This window comes from Dendropsophus ebraccatus, chromosome 8 (assembly GCF_027789765.1).
Source record: "Dendropsophus ebraccatus isolate aDenEbr1 chromosome 8, aDenEbr1.pat, whole genome shotgun sequence".
Lineage (NCBI taxonomy): Eukaryota > Metazoa > Chordata > Amphibia > Anura > Hylidae > Dendropsophus > Dendropsophus ebraccatus.
The window spans coordinates 80570803-80594885 of record NC_091461.1 but is presented as its reverse complement, the minus strand read 5'-3'; the positions used below and the strand labels follow the sequence as shown (position 1 = coordinate 80594885).

The following is a 24083-nucleotide window of genomic DNA, read 5'->3' as shown; positions in this document are numbered from 1 at the left end:
CCTGCCAGCATCCAGTCCAGGAACACCTTTTTTTTTATTCTGTGGGACTACTGGCACTCGGTTCTTCACAGGACCAGGTACTGGGGATGGCTTCCACTACTAAGCCTGTAAAGTAGGACCAAAAAAATAAAATCTCGATTTTTACATTTTCTCGCTTTTTCTCCTTGCAGCATCAGATCCTATTTTAATGACATTTGTGAGACAACTGTATTGCTTCCCAGTGTAACAGTACTCCCCCCTGTGCCCCAATGTAGTAGACAAGCCACCTCTGTGCCCCATATAGTATAGATCTTCTTTGTGCCTCCATCTAGGTAGGGTGTAGTAGTACAGGAACAGATGAGGGGTGTAGTAGTGGAAGTATAGTGGATAAGGGGTGTAGTAGTACAGGAACAGATGAGGGGTGTAGTAGCAATAGTACAGGAACAGATGAAGGGCAAGGGCGTAACTAGGAGTCATGGGGTCCCATGAAACCTTAAAAAGGGACAGTCTGGGGGAGGAGAGCACACACCTGGTTTACTCCTTCTCTCACTCTGGGATACACACATTACCCTCCCAGGCAAATATGGAGGGCCCAGGCTCTGGAGGAGGCCGCAGGATAGGGTCACTGCGGTTACTGGAAGTGTACAGCAGGAGCGGGGGCGCAGTGCAGACCCCCGATCCTACTGTACAGCTCCAGTAATCGAAGCGACTCTACCATCTCTGCCCCAGTCACCCTATCCTGCAGTCCCTGAGGCCGCCTCCTCCAGAGACTGGGGGTGTGTGCAGCCGGGAGTGCGTATACTCATCCCGCTATGGGGGTAGGTCAACGTCAGGGACAGAGGACACTGCTGGGCACTCTCCCTCCCCAGGGTCTGCTCCAGCAGCTGAGCCCGCCAACAACATGCCTCCGTCCAATGATTTTATTTAATTTTGTTGGAAAATCAGTTAAAAAAAAAAAAATAGATTATCAAATTTTGGGTTAATTTGATTTATCGCCCAGCCCTACTGTAAAGTAAACACAAAAAGACAAAACACAAGTGAAAATATGTTTCATTCAAATAAAAACACGTTAACAATTTTATTAAACCAAAACATCGATCTAGTCCACAGAATCCGGAATGGTTCTAGAGATCTGAAAAAACAAAAAGGAGAGGAAGACAAAAAGAAAAAAAGCAGAAGCAGAACACCCATCATTTTGACAGGTGTTTTGCTCCTTACAGTATGTAGCATCTGTGCAGATAGCTGCTTACAGGCACCCAAGGGGTTAAGTGAGGATGCGTTACACCCTAACTAAAGTCATGTACCCTCATTTCATGAGATGCTCCAGGTGAGTACCCCCAAGGATGCAATCGATATAAAAATTGCCTTAATGAGCCATAGGCTCTGTCAGCTATGGATTCCCAGATCAGATCCCCCATAACAATCTGATTGACCTGTAGTGAGTAATTTTGTCTCCGTCCTAGGGCTGGGCGATCAATTAAATTACTAGATTAATTACTACTGCTGCTACTACCCCAAATACTGCTCTACTACTCCCCCCAATACTGCTCTACTACTCCCCTCAAAACTAGTCTACTACTCCCCCCAAAACTAGTCTACTACTCCCCATACTACTCTACTACTACCCCCAATACTGCTCTACTACTACCCCCAATACTGCTCTACTACTCCCCCCAATATTGCTCTACTACTCCCCCAATACTGCTCTACTACTCCACCCAATACTGCTCTACTACTTCCCCCAATACTGCTCTACTACTCCCCCAATACTAGTCTACTCATCCCCATACTGCTCTACTACTTCCCCCAATACTAGTCTACTACTCCCCATACTGCTCTACTACTCCCCCCAAAACTAGTCTACTACCCCCAATATTGCTCTATTACTCCCCCCAATACTGCTCTACTTCTCCCCCCAATACTGCTCTACTACTCCCCCCAATATTGCTCTACTACTCCCCCCAATACTGCTCTACTACTCCCCCCAATACTAGTCTACTCATCCCCATACTGCTCTACTACTCCCCCTAATACTAGTCTACTACTCCCCCAATACTAGTCTACTACTCCCCCCCAAAACTAGTCTACTACCCCCAATATTGCTCTACTACTCCCCCCAATACTGCTCTACTACTCCCCCCAATACTGCTCTACTACTCCCCCCAATATTGCTCTACTACTCCCCCCAATACTGCTCTACTACTCCCCCCAATACTAGTCTACTCATCCCCATACTGCTCTACTACTCCCCCTAATACTAGTCTACTACTCCCCCCAATACTAGTCTAATACTCCCCCCAATACTAGTCTACTACTCCCCATACTGCTCTATTACTGCCCCAATACTTCTCTACTACTCCCCCCAATACTGCTCTACTGCTTGCACTGCCATTGCTGCTACTACTACCCCCCAATACTGCTCTATTGCTTGCACTGCCATTGCTGCTACTACTACCCCCCACTCCTGATATCACAACTACTACACCCCATATCTTCTAATCTAGTTATCTACAAGTTCCCTTGGAGCCATATTACCCCCCCCCCCCCAATTGGAGCCATGTAGCCCCACCATATTGGTTATTTGCCCCCCAGATATATTTTATTGGTCCCTCTGTGTCCCCAATTAGTTGTTTTTAAAAAACTCACCTGCTCCCTGGCAGCGTTCTGGTGGCAGCGCATGTCTCCTCTCCAGGCACCTCCTTCGTCCTCTGCACACTCTCCTCCTTCTCCTTTCACCTTTCGGTGGACAAAGACAGGGCCTGCGCAGAAAAAGATGAAGGGAGAATGAGGAGAACGCATCAGCTGATTCAGGAGAACTGGAGAGTGATAGGAGGTGGTGAGGGGGCATCCGGGCCTAGTCGCCCGCTGTGGCTCCTATAGCTACGCCACTGGCTCTCACAGATGGTGACTGCAGCACATCCCAGAATGCTCCCACAGACCCCTGACCCTGCAGATCATTGCATAACATCATTACTACAGACCCCTGACCCCGCAGACCATCGCATATAACTAATACAGACCCCTCACCACGCAGATTATCATTACTACAGGTCCCTGACCCTGCAGATCATAGCATACCATAATTACTACAGACCCCTGACCCCCATCTGCCCTGCGTACCATCATTACTACAGACTCCTGACCCCGCAGACAATCACATATTATTACTACAGACCCCTAACCCTGCAGACCATCACTACTACAGGTCCCTGACCCTGCAGATCATTGCATAACATCATTACTACAGACCCCTGACCCCCATCTGCCCTGTGTACCATCATTACTACAGACCTCTGACCCCCCAGACCATCACACATCATTACTACAGACCCCTCACCACACATACCTTCATTACTACAGGTCCCTGACCCTGCAGATCGTAGCATACCATAATTACTACAGACTCCTGACCCCCATCTGCCCTGCGTACCATCATTACTACAGACCCCTGACCCCGCAGACCATCACTTATCATTACTACAGACCCTTAACCCTGCGGACCATCACTACTACAGGTCCCTGACCCTGCAGATCGTAGCATACCATAATTACTACAGACCCCTGACCCCCATCTGCCCTGTGTACCATCATTACTACAGACCTCTGACCCCCCAGACCATCACATATCATTACTACAGACCCCTAACCCTGCAGACCATCACTACTACAGGTCCCTGACCCTGCAGATCATAGCATACCATAATTACTACAGGTTCATGACCCCCATCGCATAACACATTACTACAGACCCCCGCAGACCATCGCATAACACATTACTACAGACCCCCGCAGACCATCGCATAATACATTACTGCAGGCCCCCACAGACCATCGCATAACACATTACTGCAGGCCCCCACAGACCATCGCATAACACATTACTACAGGCCCCCACAGACCATCGCATAACACATTACTACAGACCCCTGCCTCTGCAGACCATTGCATAACACATTACTACAGGCCCCCACAGACCATCGCATAACACATTACTGCAGGCCCCCGCAGACCATCGCATAACACATTACTGCAAGCCCCCACAGACCATTGCATATCATTACTACAGACCCCCGCAGACCATCGCATAACACATTACTACAGACCCCCGCAGACCATTGCATATCATTACTACAGACCCCCGCAGACCATTGCATAACACATTACTACAGACCCCTGCAGACCATCGCATAACACATTACTACAGACCCCTGCCCCTGCAGATCATCGCATAACACATTACTACAGACCCCTGCAGACCATCGCATAACATTACTACAGACCCCTGCCCCTGCAGATCATCGCATAACACATTACTACAGACCCCTGCCCCTGCAGATCATCGCATAACACATTAGTACAGACCCCTGCAGACCATCGCATAACATTACTACAGACCCCTGCCCCTGCAGATCATCGCATAACACATTACTACAAACCCCTGCAGATAATCGCATAACACAGTACTACAGACCCCTGACCCTGCAAAACTTCATAAAAAAAACACCCCCAGAGAGTAGCTTACCAATTCCAATGTCCAGAAACTCCTCACACAGCCATTACTATCGTCTCCTACCTCAGAAAGCCAGGGAAACAGACAGACCCTGCAGCAAAACAGTCCTGACTGACCCTGACCGGCTGCTTCCTCACTACTGCTAAGAAAGGCCACACAAGTCACATGACGGTGATGTCATCAAGGGTAGATTCACTTGGAAATAGGGTGGAGGCTAGAATGTAGTTGCCAGAGGTAGGTCTTGAGGACCTTTGATGACGTCATGCCCATGTGACCAACCTGTGTGGGAGGAGCTATCTTCCTCTGCTCGGTTTTCTATGAGGCGGCTGGTTTCCCGGGCTTTTCATGAGGCAGCAGTATAGTGAGTGCAGTGTATATGATCAGCAGGAGGTAAACCACTGTTTTGAGGGGTGTGTGGGTGCACTGTTATGTGATGCTCTGCAGGGTCAGTGTGTGTAGGTGCAATGTTCTGCAGGGAGAGGTTTGTGGGTGCACTGTTATGTGATGCTCTGCAGGGAGAGGTTTGTGGGTGCGCTGTTATGTGTTATGTGATGCTCTGCAGGGACAGGTTTGTGGGTGCACTGTTATGTGATGCTCTGCAGGGACAGGTTTGTGGGTGCACTGTTATGTGATGCTCTGCAGGGACAGGTTTGTGGGTGCACTGTTATGTAATGCTCTGCAGGGACAGGTTTGTGGGTGCACTGTTATGTGTTATGTGATGCTCTGCAGGGTCAGTGTGTGCGAGTGCACTGTTATGTGATGCTCTGCAGGGACAGGTTTGTGGGTGCACTGTTATGTGATGCTTTGCAGGGACAGGTTTGTGGGTGCACTGTTATGTGATGCTCTGCAGAGACAGGTTTGTGGGTGCACTGTTATGTGATGCTCTGCAGGGTCAGTGTGTGTGGGTGCACTGTTATGTGATGGTCTGCAGGGAGAGGTGTGTGGCTGCACTGTTATGTGATGCTCTGCATGGACAGGTGTGTGGGTGCACTGTTATGTGATGCTCTGCAGGGACAGGTTTGTGGGTGCACTGTTATGTGATGCGCTGCAGGGAAAGGTTTGTGGGTGCACTGTTATGTGATGCTCTGCAGGGTCAGTGTGTGCGGGTGCACTGTTATGTGATCCTCTGCAGGGACAGGTTTGTGGGTGCACTGTTATGTGATGCTCTGCAGGGAGAGGTTTGTGGGTGCGCTGTTATGTGATGCTCTGCAGGGTCAGTGTGTGTGGGTGCACTGTTATGTGATGCTCTGCAGGGTCAGTGTGTGTGGGTGCACTGTTATGTGATGCTCTGCAGAGACAGATTTGTGGGTGCACTGTTATGTGATGCTCTGCAGGGTCAGTGTGTGTGGGTTCACTGTTATGTGATGCTCTGCAGGGACAGGTGTGTGGGTGCACTGTTATGTGATGCTCTGCAGGGACAGGTGTGTGGGTGCACTGTTATGTGATGCTCTGCAGGGACAGGTTTGTGGGTGCACTGTTATGTGATGCTTTGCAGGGTCAGTGTGTGGGTGCACTGTTATGTGATGCTCTGCAGGGACAGGTTTGTGGGTGCACTGTTATGTGATGCTCTGCAGGGTCAGTGTGTGTGGGTGCACTGTTATGTGATGCTCTGCAGAGACAGGTTTGTGGGTGCACTGTTATGTGATGCTCTGCAGGGTCAGTGTGTGTGGGTGCACTGTTATGTGATGCTCTGCAGGGACAGGTGTGTGGGTGCACTGTTATGTGATGCTCTGCAGGGAGAGGTTTGTGGGTGCACTGTTATGTGATGCTCTGCAGGGAGAGGTTTGTGGGTGCACTGTTATGTGATGCTCTGCAGGGAGAGATTTGTGGGTGCACTGTTATGTGATGCTCTGCAGGGAGAGGTTTGTGGGTGCGCTGTTATGTGATGCTCTGCAGGGTCAGTGTGTGTGGGTGCACTGTTATGTGATGCTCTGCAGAGACAGGTTTGTGGGTGCACTGTTATGTGATGCTCTGCAGGGTCAGTGTGTGTGGGTGCACTGTTATGTGATGCTCTGCAGGGACAGGTGTGTGGGTGCACTGTTATGTGATGCTCTGCAGGGAGAGGTTTGTGGGTGCACTGTTATGTGATGCTCTGCAGGGAGAGGTTTGTGGGTGCACTTTTATGTGATGCTCTGCAGGGAGAGGTTTGTGGGTGCACTGTTATGTGATGCTCTGCAGGGAGAGGTTTGTGGGTGCACTGTTATGTGATGCTCTGCAGGGAGAGGTTTGTGGGTGCACTGTTATGTGATGCTCTGCAGGGACAGGTTTGTGGGTGCACTGTTATGTGATGCTTTGCAGGGACAGGTTTGTGGGTGCACTGTTATGTGATGCTCTGCAGGGTCAGTGTGTGTGTGGGTGCACGTTTATGTGATGCTCTGCAGGGAGAGGTGTGTGGGTGCACTGTTATGTGATGCTCTGCATGGACAGGTGTGTGGGTGCACTGTTATGTGATGCTCTGCAGGGAGAGGTTTGTGGGTGCACTGTTATGTGATGCTCTGCAGGGAGAGGTTTGTGGGTGCACTGTTATGTGATGCTCTGCAGGGAGAGGTTTGTGGGTGCACTGTTATGTAATGCTCTGCAGGGTCAGTGTGTGTGGGTGCATTGTTATGAGATGGTCTGCAGGGGGTGTGTGGGTGCACTGGTATGCAATGTTCTGCAGGGTCAGGGGTGTGTGGATGCACTGTTGTGAGATGATCTGCAGGGTCAGGGGTGTGTGGATCCATTGCTTTGGTTGAAAGCCCAGTGCACCCCAGCCGCCAGCAGTGATACCCCCACCCTGTGGCACTGACCGTACCCCTTTGTCCCCTGGACCTTCAGTGCTGGCCACCACAGCCCCCAACTCCCCTTCCCCCCGCCACCTGGACCCCCCCCCCAGTGATGTTCACAAAGACCGGACACCATCAACCACCCCCACCCAGGACCGCAGTAATGATCCGGCTCTCTGAGTGGCACAACTACACCCCCCTCCCCCCCCCCCTCCCGAACTTACTGATGAAGACGGGCTCTGGGCTTCTGCTCCTGAATTGTTGTAATGATTGACTATGCCCCCCCGGACCTCTGCGGTGCTGGCCGTCACAGCCCCTAACCAGCCTGTAACCTCCCCACCCCCCCCCCCCCCCCCCCCCCATCATACCCCCCCCCCCCCCCCCGGACCTCTGCGGTGCTGGCCGTCACAGCCCCTAACCAGCCTGTACCCTCCCCCCCCATCATCCCCCCCCCACCCGGGTTCGCAGTTAAGATCATGCCCCCTGAGTGGCACAGCTCCCCCCTCACTGATGAAGACGGGCCCTGGGCTCCTGGACAGCTGTAATGATTAATGATCGGGCCCCCCATTCCTGGATTGTTGCCATGGTGCCCAACTGCAGCTTTAAAGGAAGGCCCCAGCGGGTGAGATGGGGGAACCTCACAGTGCAGAGTGATGAGTGCCCCTCTGACCGGGAGCCCGATGGAGTGGTGCCCCTTGTATAGCGCCCTGCTCGCTTTCCCCTCCGTCCACCTCCACACTCCCCCTTCCCCTGAACCTCAGAAGTTCTCCGACCCCCCCCCCCCCCCCCCCCCCCCCCAACTGAAGGCGAAGATCCCCCTACCTCACCATACCCCGGACCCCCACCCGAACCTCAGCATTCCAACCGTCCCCCGGACAAAGGGGCTGATCCTCCATCCCAGGTCTGACGGACCTCAGCGGTGAAAATATCAGCAGTGACAGCCTGACAGGACCGGAAATTGACAGGAGAGGTGAGATTACCCCCTAAAACTACAACCCCCACCATGTCCTGCTAACAGCTCATGATGGGAGTTGTAGTTTTGAAGCCTGTGGCCATCCAGAACTACAACCCCCATCATGCTTATAGGCTGATCATTTTGGGAGTTTTAGTTCTGCAGCAGATTAGAGGATGACAGCATAGGAGGAGGAGGAGGCAGTGGCACAGTAGAACTACATCTCCCAGCATGGTGTGGTGATATGAAGCACTACAGTACACAAGGGGACATGTGATGTGTGTGGAATGTATGTTGGCACACTAGACCATAGGGCTGGGTGATTAATCAAATTCAATTAATTTGCCCAGAATTTTAGAATTGATTTGAATTTTTTGTAAAAATCGTAAATTCATCGTAAAAATCATTGCGTGAGGTGTACGAGGAGAGAAAGAGCTGCACAAGGCAGAACATGGGGCCGCTGAACGTGGTTCTTGTGGCCGGCATTCTCTACCGGCCAAACACCAGGAGCGAGACGCCCATCACAGTCACTCTACCGCCGCAGGCGAGTGACCATCTGAACCCGTGCAGTGCGCGGGTTCAGAGGTGGGCGGTGCCTGGGAGCAGAGGGTGCACTCCGTACTGCAGGGGAGAAGGACATGTCCCAGAGAGTGCCGGCCACATGGGGACTACCGCCTCCCTGTACAGCCGGCAGCGGAGCGCCCCCAGATGTCACAGCACACTGGCAGCCGGGGGAAGAGCAAGCGGAACGGGTAAATACAGCCCTGCTCCCCGGTCTCTGGAGGAGGCCGCGGGGCTGCAGGGTAAGGTGATCGCATTGCTACGGGTCCTGGAGCTTTACAGCAGGATCAGGGGGTGCAGTGTAAACCCCCAATCCTGCTGTACAGCTCCAGAGCCTGCAGCAATGCGATCACCTTACCCTGCAGTCCCCGCGGCCTCCAGAGACCGAGGAGCTTCATGTGCGGCCGGGAGGAGGTGTGTCCAGCTACCCCAGTCCCATCTGGCACCCCCAGCTGCCCCATTTCACTCTGTTCCCCCCAGATGTCCCCCTCTGTCACCCCCAGCTGCCCCAGTCTCCTCTGTTCCCCCCAGCTGCCCCAGTCCCCCACCCTCTGTCGCCCCCCGCGGCCCCAGGCCCCCCCCCCCCCCCCACCTCTAAGGGGAACTCATCGTTGCACAGTGAGGTCTGTAAAAGGAACACTGGGGCACCAAATCAGGAGTTCTGGATGCTTTCCTGGTGTGCATCAGGAAAGCATCCAGAGTTCTGGTGCTCCCGTATAGTTCTACGGGGGCATCTGTGCCAGAATTTCGGATGAAATTAGGACAGAATGTGAAAAATCCTGACCTATTTTCCGGAACAGACGCCCTTCAGAAAAAATCCTGAAATGTGTCCATGACTAATGTACCCCTATGGGTCTGGAAATCTGGACAGATTTTCCGGATTTGTGACACATGATAGGTGGGGGGGGGGGGAGGAGTTGTTTCTTAGCAATTATCACTGCTGGCGAGAATGAGATGGGCGGGGCTGCAAACATCACTGCTGCGGTCCCGGGGGACTTAGCGATCATCATTGTGCTGAGGTTGGGGGGGGGGGGGGGGGGTAGCTAGATAGAGGAATGCTGCCAAGAATGCCTGTGGTCTGCTCCCAGCCTAGTGCTCCCAGTCTAGTGTCCGCTGCACTGGCACTGTGCCTGCCTGGGAGGGGGGCTGGTGCCTGCAGCTCCATGCAGGCGCCCACCCCGGCCTGTCACATGCACCCAGCGTGGCCTGTCACCAGAATTCCGGACACTTTCCTGATGTGCATCAGGAAAGTGTCCAGAATTCCGGCACTTCCCTAGACCTATGGGCTGTCTCAGACATCTTTGCGACATATCCCTGCATCGGATACAAAAAAAAAACTGTGAATATAACCTTAATTTTCAAAATAAAGGTATAATATTGATTGCATAAAAAGCCTTGTACACACTATTAGTTTATACAACCAGAACCTGCTGACAGATCACTGTGCAATATTAATCTTTAAATTGTTTGTAATAAAAGTTTATTAAAAAAAAAAAAAAATGGTTTCATGTTTTTATTGGGGTGGGGGAGAGCTGGGGGTGTTGTTTCATTGTGTTTATTGGGGTGGGGGAGAGGTGATCAGCTGCTGATTGGCTGAGCTGACACTGCACAAGTCTTTGCTCAGCCAGTCATCGCCTGCAGCAATGCCCCGCCTCAGCCGCTGAGTGGCTGATGGTAGATTTGAAGAGACAGAGCACAGCACACTAAAAGCTCAGTGTGCTGGGCTCTGGAGAAGAAAGATGTTGAAGGTGAGTATGGAAGCTTTACCCGCACTGCACCCATCCCAGAAAGGAAGGGGGCGTTTAACCCCCCTTCCTTGCGGGGATGGGTAAAGAGTGAGATTGGTCTGGCCACTAGGGAGTTGGTGTGGATACAGTGCATCCTCACAACCCCATCGTGGGCCACATTGTTCAGTATGGCACCAAAAGGGTTAAGAGGAGATGCGATGCATCCTCACTTAACCCCTTGTGTACCAGACTGTAAGCAGCATCTGGCAAGATGCTGTATATTGTAAGGTGCAAAACACCTTTCAAAATGATGGGTGTTCTGCTCCTGCCCTTTTTTGTGTCTCCCCTCTTGTTTTTCAGATATTGGTAAACAGGCTTGTGACTGATTTGGTGGACAATGTCAATGACCAGTGTGGTCAACGAGGAGTGTGTGTGTGTGTGTGTGGGGGGGGGGGGGGTTATTTTTTGAATAAAACATTATTTTTTTCAACTTGTCATCTTTACTTTACAGGCTGACAGATGGCATCCATGAGTCAGGGCTTAGTATTAGCTGGTATAAAATGGCTAACACTAACCCCACCTTCCCCCATTATTACCCCAGTACCCCGTCTTTTATTTTTCTACATTTTTAAAGTGTCACTGTCGTGAATTTTTTTTTTGCAGAAATCAATAGTCTAGGCGATTTTAAGAAACTTTGTAATTGGGTTTATTATCCGAAAAATGCATTTTTATCATGAAAAAGCAGTTTGAAGCTCTCCCCCCTGTCTTCATTGTTCTCCTATGGAGAGAGCTAAAGAAAAGACCAAAACAGGACAACAAAGAGTTAATCTACAAATCCCTCACCCGTTATCTGTTCTGACCATCACCAGTGACCTGTCTGAGCTCAGATTACAGCTGTCACCCAGCTCCGTGCCTGTAATCCTCTGTTATCTGCTTTCTGCTGCCGGCTAACTCCCTCCTTCCTCCTCCCCCCCTCCCCTCTCCCTAGAACAGACAGGGGACGTCTCCTGCAACAAGTCACAATTTTCAGATTTTTCAGAGTGGATGAAAAAGAGGAAGGAGGGGGGGACCTGGGAAAAGGCTTTTTACATGCAGATAATGGCAGATTTGGCTAATAAACCCAATTACAAAGTTTCTTAAAATCGCCTGGACTATTGATTTCTGCAAAAAAAAAAAATACGACAGTGACTCTTTAAGCTTTAGGCTATGTTTACACTGCGTATGAATCCGGCCGTAGTTCGTACGCCGCCGTACATGTGCGGCCGAAACTACGGGCGTGGGAAAAATCGACATGCGGCCGGATGATACAAACTGTGAACATAGCTTGTTTCGTAGTGATCTGAAACAGGTCATTTACTTGGAAATCTTCGCCCAATAAAACACACAGAACCTTTTGGATCGAAAAATCAAGTTCAATTTGGCTGAAATAAGTACTCCGTACGGGACCGCACTGAAATCCACGGCCGTGAGTTACAATATTTCCGTCCTCAAACAATGGTCTTGTTAATTTTTCATGGCGCCGTATACGATCCCGCCGTAAGCTCATACGTAGTGTGCATTGTGCAGGCGTATATCGTATACTTCCAAGCGAACGCATCAACCTCAAAACTACGTGCGTATATTCGCGGTTTGCACTATACGAACAGAAAAATACGCAGTGTGAACATAGCCCCAAAGTGAATCCGTCAGTGACTGGACCCGAGGTGCTAACAGTGTGTATCCCCTTGTGTGCATTGAACCTGTCTACAAAGCCTCTGTGCAGTGGGATTTTTCCACTTAACAAACAGTCTAACCAAGCGTCAAAGAGGAGTGGTGGCTTGGCATTTGTGCCGCATCTCGGCCCGCCTCACCACTACTTCTTCCTCCCCTTTTTAATGCATATATACCTATTCGCCTGCCTCCTGCTCCCCGATATCATTATGTTGCTAATCGTGCATGCGTTGTTGGGCAGAAGTGCGGTGCACACATGCTGAGGGCCTGAAGCCAATGCCCTCTGCACCCTCCTCTTCCGCCCTATGGTGCATGCAGGAATGGTGTTATCAGGAGCACACCCTCAGAGGGAATTGTCTGTGCAGACGTGCAACAACGTGACTACGACGGGGAGCAGGAGGCAGGCTAATGGGTAAAATGCATGAAAATGGGGTGAGGCGGGCCGAGGTGTGGCCCAAATGTCAAGCCAGTACTCTTTGACACTTGGTTAGAGTGCGTTTATAAGGAGTTTAAACAAATTACTGCAGGGAGGCTTTGTAGAAAGTGACCATGCACACCTTGCCTATCAGAAACAACCTCTTTTAGATTATACGGCATGGAGAGAAAGGAGCTGCTGCACCTCACACCTATGGCTGACACTAAGGGTCTGTTCATACAAAGCAAGAACGGCGGAATGCCGCCAGCCTCCGTGTCATAATGACCTTGTATGGGAGGCGCGTGCGGCTCCTCTCCCTGCGCTGAAGAATGAACATGTTCATTCTTCAGCGCCGAGAGATGCAGTGTGCACCTCCCATAGAGCGTCATTAAGACACTGAGGCTGGCGGCATTCCGCCGTTCTTGCTCTGTGTGAATGGGCCCTAATGCTTCTCGGCTACATTTAAAAACCAACGCCAGGATGATGGTATATAATTTGATTAAACCATATTGCCTCGTGTACCACGTGCAGGTCCCCTGAGTCCCTACACTACACACTGTCGGTCAGTGACCGCAAACCCCACAAAGCGAGCGCAAGCAGGGAAGGGAGGCCATAGAACGGCCCTGCAACCTCTTTTAGATTACTTTATTATTTCCAGTCTGGAGAGCAGGAGAGGTTTTCTACTGCTCTGAACAGTTCCTGACACGGACAGAGGTGGCAGCAAAGAGCACTGTGTCAGACTAAAGAGAATACATCACTTCCTGTAGGACTTACAGCAGCTAATATATACTGGAAGGTTGGATGTTTGTTAAGGAAATTACATATCTCTGGCACTAACCTTTACAATACCCATGTGCTGGCATCTCTCCTGCCTGTATAATGGGGCAGATGGATCAGTGAGTTCCATCCACCTCCCATTCTCCTTGTAGATGGATCAGTTCCCTCTGTGTGGTGCAAGGAGGACTGTGGCTGTCTCTATGAGCTTGTCAGGCTCAGCTTTTTAGTGAGTGATGAGTTGCCATGTAGGTTACCAAAGCCCCCCACCCCCAATCTCTGACAACCAGGGACTCCAGGGGTAGGACCTACCTCTGGCAACTACATTCTAGCCTGCTCACACTGAATAGGTTAGACTCCGGAGGTAGGAATTACTTTTTAGCCAGGACCTACCTCTGGCAACTACGGGCTCCAGGGGTAGGACCTACCTCTGGCAACTACATTCTAGCCTGCTCATAGTGAATGAGATAGATTCCGGACTCCAGGGGTAGGACCTACTTCTGGCAACTACGGGCTCCAGGGGTAGGACCTACCTCTGGCAACTACATTCTAGCCTGCTCACAGTGAATGAGCTAGATTCCGGACTCCAGGGGTAGGACCTACTTCTGGCAACTACGGGCTTCAGGGGTAGGACCTACCTCTGGCAACTACATTCTAGCCTGCTCATAGTGAATGAGATAGATTCCGGACTCCAGGGGTAGGACCTACTTCTGGCAACTACAGGCTTCAGGGGTAGGACCTATTTCTGGCAACTACGGGCTTCAGGGGTAGGACCTACCTCTGGCAACTACATTCTAGCCTGCTCACAGTGAATGAGCTAGATTCCGGACTCCAGGGGTAGGACCTACTTCTGGCAACTACGGGCTCCAGAGGTAGGACCTACCTCTGGCAACTACATTCTAGCCTGCTCATAGTGAATGGGCTAGATTCCGGACTCCAGGGGTAGGACCTACTTCTGTCAACTACGGGCTCCAGGGGTAGGACCTACCTCTGGCAACTACATTCTAGCCTGCTCACAGTGAATGGGCTAGATTCCGGGCTCCAGGGGTAGGACCTACCTCTGACAACTACATTCTAGCCCGCTCACAGTGAATGAGCTAGATTCTGGACTCCAGGGGTAGGACCTACTTCTGGCAACTACGGGCTCCAATGGTAGGACCTACCTCTGGCAACTACATTCTAGCCTGCTCATAGTGAATGAGCTAGATTCCGGACTCCAGGGGTAGGAGCTACTTCTGGCAACTACGGGCTTCAGGGGTAGGACCTACCTCTGGCAATTACATTCTAGCCTGCTCAGTAGACAACAGTACAGTAAATTCTGTACTTCAGGGGTAAAAATTACTTTTTAGCAACTCCAGGGGTAGGACCTACCTCTGGCAACTACATTCTAGCCTGCTCATAGTGAATGGGCTAGATTCTGGACTCCAGGGGTAGGACCTACCCCTGGCAACTACATTCTAGCCTGCTCACACTGAATGGGCTAGATTCCGGACTCCAGAGGTAGTAGGACCTACTTCTGGCAACTACGGGCTCCAGGGGTAGGACCTACCTCTGGCAACTACATTCTAGCCTGCTCATAGTGAATGGGCTAGATTCCGGACTCCAGGGGTAGGAGCTACTTCTGGCAACTACAGACTCCAATGGTAGGACCTACCTCTGGCAACTACATTCTAGCCTGCTCATAGTGAATGAGCTAGATTCCGGACTCCAGGGGTAGGAGCTACTTCTGGCAACTACGGGCTTCAGGGGTAGGACCTACCTCTGGCAATTACATTCTAGCCTGCTCAGTAGACAACAGTACAGTAAATTCTGTACTTCAGGGGTAAAAATTACTTTTTAGCAACTCCAGGGGTAGGACCTACCTCTGGCAACTACATTCTAGCCTGCTCATAGTGAATGGGCTAGATTCTGGACTCCAGGGGTAGGACCTACCCCTGGCAACTACATTCTAGCCTGCTCACACTGAATGGGCTAGATTCCGGACTCCAGAGGTAGGACCTACTTCTGGCAACTACGGGCTCCAGGGGTAGGACCTACCTCTGGCAACTACATTCTAGCCTGCTCACAGTGAATGAGCTAGATTCCGGACTCCAGGGGTAGGACCTACTTCTGGCAACTACAGACTCCAATGGTAGGACCTACCTCTGGCAACTACATTCTAGCCTGCTCATAGTGAATGAGCTAGATTCCGGGCTCCAGGGGTAGGACCTACCTCTGGCAACTACATTCTAGCCTGCTCACAGTGAATGAGCTAGATTCCGGACTCCAGGGGTAGGACCTACTTCTGGCAACTACGGGCTCCAGGGGTAGGACCTACCTCTGGCAATTACATTCTAGCCTGCTCAGTAGAGAACAGTCTAAATTCTGTACTTCAGGGGTAAAAATTACTTTTTAGAAACTCCAGGGGTAGGACCTACCTCTGGCAACTACATTCTAGCCTTCTCCTAGTGAATGGGCTAGATTCCGGACTCCAGGGGTAGGACCTACTTCTAGCAACTACATTCTAGCCTGCTCATAGTGAATGGGCTAGATTCCGGACTCCAGGGGTAGGACCTACCCCTGGCAACTACATTCTAGCCTGCTCACACTGAATGGGCTAGATTCCGGTCTCCAGAGGTAGGACCTACCCCTGGCAACTACATTCTAGTCTCAACCTTGGAAATAGCATCTACCCCATCGAGGTATTAAGGACCTTAGGGTCATGTGATAAGGTCCTTCATCCCTCTCCTTCTGTGCGTAGTGACTAAATCCCATACCGCAAAGGGACCTTGCTGGGGGCAGGCACTCAGCTCCCAGGCAAGCCCCCCCCCTCCCCCCCAGACGGATTTCATTGGCTGCTCCACTCTGGGCTTCCTAACAGTCAAAATCAGACCCTGCCAGACCCCTGACCCTAATCCGAAAGTTTAGGGTTAGGGTTGGAGGTTGGATTAGGGTTACGTCCCACGGATTTCTCATGTCTAACCCTCACCACAGACCCAACCCTAACCCTCCTGATTAGCACCAACCCCTAGGGTTAGGGTTAGGGTTGTTGTTTGGGCAGAAGATAGTTAAATGTTTGTAGTAACTGTAAACCGACGCGCAACCCTAATACTAAACGTTCGGATTAGGGTCGGCAGGGTCTGATTTTGACTGCTAGGAAGCCCGGAGTGGAGCAGCCAATGAAATCTGTCCGGGGCGGGGATTGCCTGGGAGCTGTGTGCCCGCCCCCAGCAAGGTCCCTTTGCGATATGAGATTTAGTCATTACCCTGTGTGTACAGGACCTGGCAGGTCCTGCTTCTCTGTCCCTCTCCTTCTGATGTGCATTTCGCTCACCCTGCACTACAGTGAGCGGGCTGAAGAGTACAGTGGCGGTTCCTTCTTCCTCTGCGGGAGGGGGAATGCGAAGGTCGGCTGTCAGTGGCATACCTAACATGAAGGCAGAGCATGGCTTTCTGGGGCCCCCTTCTTGCAAGGGCCCCCTTCTTGCAAGGGCCCCATAGCAGTCGCCTTCCCTGCCTTCATGGTAGCTACGCCACTGCGTAAAGGGCTCGACCAGCTGCTGGAGAGATAGATTAGCAGGCAGACAAGCTTACAAACTATATGACCTTAACTATAAACCATTCCTAATGACACTTGAGAAAGATTTAAGGAGTTGGGGTACACTACCACTATCGTGGTTCGGTAGGATTAGTGTACTTAAGATGGATTCCCTGCCAAAACTTCTATACTATTTCCAGACCATTCCTATACACCTCCCATGCTCCTTTTTGAAGGATTCAAGTTTGTCTGGGGCTCATCTAGGGCGAGACTGCGGCACTCGGTCTTTATCAGACGGAAAGTCAATGGTTGGACAGGCTTACCCGACTTCACCATCTACTATAGAGCATCCATAGCTGCGTGTGTTCTGGATCTTCTTCAACACAAATCGTCTAAATTATGGGTAGAAATGGAACATGCCCTAGACCCACATATAGCACAAGGGGTCTTTTGGATTCCCAGACAGACAGATACCAGGAAATTGAAACTCTCCCCCCATTAGGGTCCCTGTATTCCATGTGGAAGGGCTTCGTGTTCAAAACGGGACTTACTGCCGCAGGCCCTCTGACGCCCCTCTTAGGCAACCCACACTTCCCTTCGCTCATGAGTGGGTCTTCACTGTTTCCCCCTGCAACCACTCTGGGAAATAGAAGGGGACATACCCCTTCTTCTCTCTACTCATTAAATTATATCCCAATCTTCCAAAAAATAAAAGAAGAACTTGATTGGTGGAAAAATGACCCCTTTCAATCTTTGGCTGTATTCATCTTATTAAGATGATGTCATTTGCTAAATTATTGTATCCCTTATATTTCTCAACTCAGATCAGCCTTTACCAAATTTATTTGGAGGTCAAAACGACCAAGAATAGCTTACGATATGCTCAGCTTCCCTAAACATAAAGGTGGTGCTCAATTACCTAATATCAGATTCTATAATTTGGCTTCCATTTTCAGACACATCAGAGACTGGATTAACGGTACTTCTTTTTTTTCTTATTATTCCTTGGAGTCTGCTCTTTCTTCTCCTTGGCCTTTGGCCTCGCTTCTTCACTTCTCTATTTCAGAACTACCCTCACATTTAAAACACAATGTTATTATCGCTGATACCATCGCCACATGGAAAGCTTTAAGAAAATTGTATAAATTCATTATAGGACAATCCTCTTTTTCTACACGGTACCACTAATCCGGACTATATGGTATGGAAACAAAAACAAATCACTCACTAAAGTAACTGGACTCGGAAAAGGGAGAGTTGTTATCTTGGGAAAAATTTAGAGACTTGTATGATATCCCTCATATAATGCTACGGCAGAAAAAAACTAATGATTTTGATTTTCTATGCTCCAATTCTTCTCCCACCTTATCTTTTGTTGATTCCTTACACAAATCTACTTCCCCTTTTCTCCGGAAATGGTCTGCAGAAAAACAAACAGATTATTTGGAACAAAAATTGCTACATAGCATCCGATATGTTACTGCAGCCACTGAAATTGAGGGAAATCCACTTCCAGCTACTGCATAAGGCAATTTACGCTTTTAACTTTTCTTACTCCACCATGCCAGATGATTTCTTGACATATTGTCCAAAATGTAAAGAACCTAGCGCAGATTTAATACACTGTGTTTGGTCTTGTTCTCAAATTCAGACATACTGGCAATTAGTACAAACCTTTATTCAGAATACATGGAATGAATCCAAACCTCTAACTCATATTTTTCATGTTGTGGTGGCCGGGGATGGAGATCCCTGTGAAAAACCTATAGCCTTAAAATGTATTTATCTTACTCTGTTATCGGCCTTAAAAGGCTTAGGATGTTTCCACAAAAAATTTCATTAAAAAATGGAAAGTTTTTCTCATAAAGGTTATGTCGCAGGAGGAGAGGGAAGCTGTTATAAAACACTTTTGTAATACTGTTTGGTATCAGACGGCAGAGGCAAAGGGCACCCTAGGAGTACTCAGAGTTCCTTAATTATATTAAAGATAGAGATTCTTTATCTAAATTTCTTTCTATCCTGTAGAGCATTCATTTTTGTTCTTTAGATTCTATTGTTCTTTATAGCAAAATTGTTTTCAAACTTACTATATTGTATCCTATTTATATCTTCCTTTGATATGTAACTGTATTGTTATTGATAAAATTTGAAAAATCAATGCCTTCTCCCTCTCTGTGCTGGCTGACACCCCGCTGAGGCCCCTCCCCCAAACTAGCTCACCTTGCCACTTGGTCCGAGCAGGGTCAGCGCTCCCCAACTAGCTCTGAGCCGATCCAGCCATGCCGTCCTGTGCAGGTGCGCTCACCCGACGCTCGTTCCCGGCAGGGTGAGCGCTCCTGATCTTTGCCATCTAGCTGCCCGGTGCCTTGCAGGAGCATTCACCCCCCGCTTGTTCCCGGTGGGGTGAGCACTCGTAATCCTCCCCATCTAGCTGTCTGCTGCCTTGCAGAAGCGCTCACCCGCAGCCCGGTCGCAGTGCGGTGAGCGTTCCTGAACCTTCCCCGTATGCATCAACCCATCCTCTCTGAGATACCCACAGCGTAGGAGGGGTGAGCGCTGAGGTGCAGCGAGGACAGCCTCCGAGCCCCACTGTGCCTCAGCGCTCACCCCTCCTGCACTGTGGGTATCTCAGAGAGGACGGGTTGATGCATACGGCGAAGGTTCAGGAACACTCACGCACCGCAACCGAGCGGTGGGTGAACGCTCCTGCAAGGCAGTGGGCAGCTAGATGGGGAGGATCAGGAGCGCTCACCCCGCTGGGAACGAGTGGCGGGTGAGCGCTCTTGCACAGGACAGCGCGGCTGGGTGGGCTCAGAGCTAGTTGGGGGAATGCTGACCCTGCTGGGACTGGACGGCTGGGTGAGCTAGTTGGGGGAAGGGGCCTCCGCAGTGGGGTGTCAGCCAGCACAGAGAGGGAGAAGGCACTGATATATCTGCATACATGCGCTCCCTGCTGGACACTATACTTGAGACGTGACATCCTGTTTTTTTTAGAGGAAGTGAGCCTGCCTGATCTACTAAATTGAGGGAAAATAGCACCATATGTGCATTTCCCATAATTAGTGTATATTAGGGATTTGTATAACTTTCTTTATGTAATAACATATCCTGAAAAATTGCTGGATGAATCACTACAGAAAGCTATGCAAAAAAATCGCAATACTCTTCATAACGCAACAAAATAAAAAATGTCACCAATGGCTACACAAATCCGTAGGGCCATTAATAAATACTGGTACCTGATAGAAAATGACACAACACTGTGTGAACAGGCAGAGAAAAAACGTTTTGTTGCCTTTAGGCGAAGTAAAAGTATAAAAGATACATTAGTTCACATCAAAATGAAGACTGCTAGTAAATATGGTACTGTCACGGCCGCGGCGGCGTCCCGTGCTCCGGGCCGCCGCCACGACTCCCCACTGCCCCATGCAGCAGCCGGTGTCCGTAGGCAGGGACCCGGCGCTGCTGTCACTTCGGCCCCGGGGGGCGCCTTACCTCTCCACGCTCCTGTCCGTCGCTGTGCCGGCCGGCGCGCGCGTCCCCGCCTCCTAGGGCGCGCGCGCCGGCTGTCTCAGATTTAAAGGGGCAGTGCTCTCCTAATTGGTCCATGTGCACAATCACTCCCTATAAATTCCAGCCCTGCCCCACTACAGGTGTTGGAGCCTCTACATGCTTCCCATAGGGTTTGGCCCAGCTCCCTGTTGCTCCTGATTCCTGTCCACTACCTGGTCCCTAGTCCTTGTTCCTGGTTCACGACTACAGACCTCTGCCACTACCATCTCCTGCCTACTGCTCCTGCCACGCCTCGCCTGCCATCACCAGCAACCAAGCTAGGGGTAGCGACCTGGGGGTCGCCTGCCGCAGCAAGTCCATCCCGCCTTGCGGCGGGCTCTGGTGAAAACCAGCGGCCCCTTAGACTCCGCTCCCTGGTGAGGTTAGTGCCATCGCTGGTGACGGTCCAGTGGATCCACTACTCCAGGCGTATCAGTAGGCTCCAACCATGGATCCCGGCGAAGTGCCTGATCTCCGTGACGTCGCCAGAGTGGTCGCGCAACAGGCTCAACAAATCCAGCAACAGTCGCAGCAAATCCAGCAATTGACTGCCGCCCTACAGCAGCATGCTACAGCCCAGCGCTCACCACCACCAGCAGCCACCTCGAGACTTCGACTGGCCCTCCCGACTAAATATGGAGGCGATCCCAAGTTGTGCAGGGGATTCCTGGCTCAGTGCACCATGCATATTGAACTTTTAAGTAGTCAGTTTCCCACCGAGCGCTCTAAAGTGGCTTTCATCATCAGCCTATTGGAGGGTAGAGCTCTGGCCTGGGCCACGCCGCTGTGGGACCGAGATGACCCTGTTGCTGCCAATCTCCGAACCTTCCTGGCCGAGTTTCGCTCCGTCTTTGAGGAACCTGCCCGTGCTACTTCAGCTGAGACAGCTCTCCTCAACCTCTCTCAAGGGAGCTCCTCTGTTGGTGACTATGCCATCCAGTTCCGCACCCTGGCAGCTGAATTGGACTGGAACGAGGCCGCCCTATTAGCCACCTTCAAGAAGGGCCTTTCCACTCGAGTGAAAGATGTGCTCGCTGCCCGAGACCTTCCTACCTCCTTGAACGAACTCATTCTACTGGCTACCAGAGTCGACACCAGGTTTTCCGAGAGAGAGGAGGAGGTCCGACAAGAACGGCGTCTGAGTCTGCCCCGTCGCCATCCTCGGTTGGCACCGGTATTCCAAAATCCCGTTGCTCCTATGCCCCAGTCGTCTCCAGAAGTTCCTATGCAGGTGGATCGAGCTCGCTTGACGACTGAAGAAAGGGCCCGTCGACTAGAGCTGAATCTCTGCCTATACTGCGGTGGCGCTGATCACTTTCGGCAGAGATGTCCCCAACGTCCTCAGCGTCCGGGAAACGCTCGCACCTAGGTCCAGTGGGAGAGGTCTCCCTAGGTGTGAATGCCACCTCTCCAAGATTGACTATGCCAGTCTCCATCCAGACACCCTCAGGGCAAGTTCTCCAGACTACTGCCCTCATCGACTCTGGCGCTGCTGGCAGTTTCATTTCTGCTTCGTTGGTCCAAAGATGGCGGCTACCCGTGATACAGCTAGCTCAACCCCGGTCTATCTCTTCGATCACGGGCGAGATTCTTACCGAAGCTGTGCACTGCCAGACTGAACCCCTAGTCCTCCAGGTGGGCGCCTTACATCAGGAGAGGATCTCCTTCTACGTCTTGCGCCATTCCTCTTCCGCCATCTTGCTGGGTCTTCCTTGGCTGCAATTACATACCCCTAAGCTGGACTGGAGAACTGGGGAGGTTCTCAGCTGGGGCCAGGACTGTCCAAATAGGTGTCTGAGACCTCCTCAACCCAGGTGCTCTACGAGGTCACCTGCTAATGCCAAGCCTTTGTCTGGTCTACCGCATGAATACCAAGACTTTATTGATGTCTTCTCGGCCAAGGAGGCAGACTCTCTACCACCTCATCGGTCCTATGATTGCCCTATAGACCTTCTTCCTGGAACTTCTCCCCCACGTGGTCGAGTATACCCTCTCTCTGTGCCCGAGACGGAAGCCATGTCCTCCTACATCCGGGAGAACTTACAGAAGGGCTTCATCCGTAAATCCGCGTCTCCCGCTGGTGCTGGATTTTTCTTTGTGCAGAAGAAGGACGGTTCCCTCCGCCCATGCATAGACTACCGGGGCTTAAATAAGGTGACTGTCAAGAACCGCTATCCTCTTCCGCTAATCCCAGAACTATTCGACCGTCTCCGTGGAGCTAGGATCTTCTCCAAGTTGGATCTCAGGGGAGCGTATAACCTGATCCGTATTCGTGAAGGAGACGAATGGAAGACCGCTTTCAACACCAGAGATGGGCACTACGAATATCTGGTCATGCCATTCGGCCTATGCAACGCCCCAGCGGTCTTCCAGGAATTTGTGAATGATTTATTCCGCGATCTCCTCTATGTCTGCGTCATTGTCTATCTTGACGACATCCTGGTCTTCTCCCACGACCAGCAGACCCACGTGTCCCATGTACGACAGGTTCTACGGAGACTACGGGCCAACCGTTTGTATGCCAAGCTGGAGAAGTGCGTTTTCCATCAGCGCAGCCTGCCGTTTCTTGGATACATTGTCTCCGACCAGGGCCTACAGATGGATCCTGCCAAGCTCTCAGCTGTTCTCCAGTGGCCTCGTCCTGAGGGACTTAGAGCTATCCAACGATTCCTTGGATTTGCCAACTACTATCGGCAATTCATCCCTCACTTCTCTACCCTGGTTGCACCCATAGTGGCTCTCACAAAGAAGAAGGCGGATCCTAGACGCTGGCCTCCCGAGGCCGAACATGCCTTCAATAGCCTAAAGTCTGCCTTTGCCTCCGCTCCTGCTCTAGTTTGCCCGGATATCTCCAAGCCGTTTTCTCTTGAAGTTGATGCTTCCTCTGTGGGCGCCGGAGCAGTCCTCTCGCAAAGGGACACATCAGGCAAGACCAGAACCTGCGGGTTCTTTTCTAAGACTTTTTCCCCTGCCGAGAGGAACTATACTATAGGAGATCGGGAACTCCTGGCTATTAAGCTGGCACTGGAGGAGTGGCGTCATCTCCTAGAGGGGGCTAAACATCCCGTTAACATCTACACGGACCACAAGAACCTCCTCTACCTCCAATCGGCTCAACGCCTCAATCCCCGGCAGGCCAGGTGGTCCCTCTTCTTCTCTCGGTTCAACTTCACCATTCATTTCCGTCCAGCCGAGAAGAATATCAAGGCCGATGCGTTATCCCGAGCATCCGATGTTATGGGGCAAGAGGAATCTCCTCGACACATAATACCTCCCAATCGCCTAGTACCAGTTGCCACTTCTACTCTGCAGCAGTTGCCTCCCGGTAAGACTTATGTGCGCCCCACACTCCGTAAACGCATCTTGAAATGGGGTCATTCCTCTATGGTGGCCGGGCATCCGGGAGTTCTAAAGACCGGGCAACTGATCTCCCGCCACTACTGGTGGCCTAGCCTACTCCAGGATGTCAAAGACTTTGTGGCGTCCTGTACCATCTGTGCCAGAAACAAGTCCTCTCATCAAAGACCTGCCGGCCTACTTCAGCCCTTGCCAGTTCCAGACCGCCCCTGGTGTCATATAGGCATGGACTTTGTCACAGACTTACCTCCATCTGCGGGTAAC

General features: G+C 51.1%; 1 long non-coding RNA gene across 1 annotated transcript; it reads right to left on the bottom strand.

Moving 5' to 3' along the window:
- Positions 1-1012: 1012 nt before the first annotated feature.
- On the bottom strand, positions 1013-4735 carry LOC138799490 (uncharacterized). The gene is made up of 3 exons (XR_011364267.1): positions 4502-4735; positions 2626-2738; positions 1013-1111 (listed from the first exon to the last, which is right to left on the bottom strand). It is a non-coding gene; the product is annotated as an uncharacterized lncRNA (long non-coding RNA).
- Between the last annotated feature and the right edge of the window lie 19348 nt (positions 4736-24083).